At 38.0% G+C, this 2784-nt stretch overlaps 1 pseudogene; it reads right to left on the reverse strand.

Annotated features, from left to right (window-relative positions):
- Positions 1-1061: 1061 nt before the first annotated feature.
- Positions 1062-2134, reverse strand: LOC102816315 (annotated as a pseudogene).
- Between the last annotated feature and the right edge of the window lie 650 nt (positions 2135-2784).

The following is a 2784-nucleotide window of genomic DNA, read 5'->3' on the forward strand; positions in this document are numbered from 1 at the left end:
TTAAGAGTAAGCAACCTAAAATACAGTATGCAGTAAGAGAAAAAAGCAAGAAATTGAAAGTGAATGCTTGCTGGTTGATGGAAAGCTGAGCCTTCCAAATCATTGAGCTTGGTTCACAGTTGTGCCCCAGAGAAAGATTTGTTTCTAGCTTTATAATGGCTTTCAAAGTGAAAGGATTCTTAAACTAAAAGATTTAGAGAAGGTGGGCTTGGGAAAGGACAATATGAGCTGTATAATGGGACATTAGTCAAAACTATCAGGGAGAAGAAAACAGGTCCTCCTCAAATTTAACTGATAAAAAATAATGTCTAAACTGTCTAAAATTATAACTGAAGATAAGTTCAAGAAACTTGATACTGAAATGAATCAGTTGTATGATAAAAGTCTATTCTTCATATAATTGTTATCAAGCATTTGTAGTTAAATATGGAGTCCTGTTTTGGCATTGTAAGATAAACACTGGACTACTAACCATAAGATTGTTCAAACTCAACAGCTGATCCTCAGAAACCCTATGCCATGTTGCTATATGTTGGAATCTTGCAACGCCAAGATATATGCTATAAATATTGACATATTTTACAAATAAAATACGAATACAAGATACCACACATATTTTAATTTCAAATACACTATACATTTTTTAATTATAAGTGTGTCACAGTATTGCATGAGATACACAATTAAAATATATATATATTTATTCTTTATCTGAAACTCAAATTTACCTGATTCTCCATATTTTATCTGATAGTCTTAATATAGAAACCTTTGTGCAAATACTGGTAATGAGTATTTTAAGTTATTTTTGCACATACTCTAATAAAAATCATAATTATAGGACTTTAGAAGAAAACTGTTTCTTTTGTTAATTATGATAAATTCTTCTAAAAGTGAAGACACACTAAAATGTCTCATTTTCACTTACACTGATAATTGAAACTAGATTAGATCTTTAGATATCTGTTTTACAAACTAAATTAACAGAACATTTTCTATATTTTCAGTATTTGACATATTGAATGGTTAATCAGAGAGAGAGTGGAGCTTTCGATCCGCCATCAGGGACACTTTCTGTCACACTGATTTTCCGCCACGCAGAGGTGGTAACGGAAGTTATCTGTGGCCGATGGAAACCGCTTCTGCTTCAGTGCTTCAAAATAAATGGCTGGCTTTTTGCCATTGTCTGAAACGTCTGCAAATGATGCAAGGTTGGTGAAGAGCTCTCTTGTTTTCAGGGAAATGGCCTTAATAACTTGGCTGTGTGACTTCTCGGGGTCTTCTGCAGACTGATCAATCAGTTGGTCAAATTCTTTGTGCAGCTTCCCCGTTATCATGGCCTCTTTTGCAAGGGGCACGATGATGACCTCGCTGTCTGCCAGATTCACAAAAAACATCTTAAAGGTCCAATCTATTGCTCACCTCCAAGTTTATAAATTCCGCACTAACACATCAGCAGGGTTTCCAGCTCATCTGCGCTGAAGGGCACATAAGACTGGAGAATGGTCCAATCCTGCTGGTGCCACACCAGGACAGGTAGCATTCTTATAAACTCCTGGACAGCTTCTATTCTGGGGTGACAGATGACAATTCTTTTCATCAACATCAATGCTGTGTATAAGATAATGTTTTCCATTCCAAATTGAGATACAATGTTTTTGATAGAGCCTGCAAGGTATGTCTTACTGGAATCAAAGTTTTTGCTGAGGAAGGAGCCATTTTCTTCGCTCTGGCATATTCCCTTAGTGAAAACTACAATATAACTCTCCATCGTTTTAACTGGGCTCCTATGTTTCATGTACAATCTCACAATATTCTAGTGAAGGTGGCATATTTCGCTGGGTTAAAATCTTTGGTGGTCAGAACAATAGAAAAATGAGACGCCTTTTCAACACAGAAGAATCGGGAACTTCAACTGTTGAATAGAAAACCATGCCCTTTGGTGTTGGCCAAAGTTGAAGGGATGGAGAAGGTGGTTTTCAAGAGTGAGGCAGCATTTTCTCAACAGCAGGTTTCTCAACGCTTCTGTGGTGGAGGGACAGAGCCAGACCAACAGAACCTCTGCAGTTGCATCCTTTTCTATCAGTCCAACTCTGAGCATCAGCTGAGTGTCTGCCACTTTGGCTGCACCCATCTTCTGCTGCTTTGAGCTTGGCCTAACCAGGATTTTTTTTTTTTTTTTAATTTAAGGTTTGTATTGTGGATTGAGTGAAAGTTTACAGGGCACATCATCAGTTTCACATTCAACAATTCATATACCTTGTTTCATTACATAGATTATAATCCCCTCCATATACCATCAGTTAACAGTATTTCTCTCTATCCACTTTAGCTTTTTAAAAAGCACACACACAAAAACCGCTCAGGAATATATAATAATTTATATCTCCTAAGGGCACATTCTGCAAGTCTGCTCCTGGCCACCAGTTCTTAGTCCTTCTCTTCTTAGTTGATGAATCTAGAGTACTCAGCCGGAGGCTCCCTCTCTCCATGCCCCCATCTCTGACTCCATCTCTGGCGCTGCTGCTTCTCTGAATAAGTTCCCACATTCTACCTGTGCGTTCCTCTCTTGATGGTCCTAGGGTCCTCTGTTTCTGGACTGTAAGATTAACCACTCGCCTTTTTTGTTACAAAACTTCTACCTTTACAATTGTGACAGTCACAATTAGTCATGATAACAGTTATTCACTATTGAATCTTACAAATCTTATCCCCATCTCCTTTCACCAGACCCATCTAGACAAAATGATAGCTATTCGGTGGGGACCCTTTCTTTCCCCCCAC

The sequence above is a fragment of the Chrysochloris asiatica genome, unplaced genomic scaffold (genome assembly GCF_000296735.1).
Source record: "Chrysochloris asiatica unplaced genomic scaffold, ChrAsi1.0 scaffold00322, whole genome shotgun sequence".
NCBI lineage: Eukaryota > Metazoa > Chordata > Mammalia > Afrosoricida > Chrysochloridae > Chrysochloris > Chrysochloris asiatica.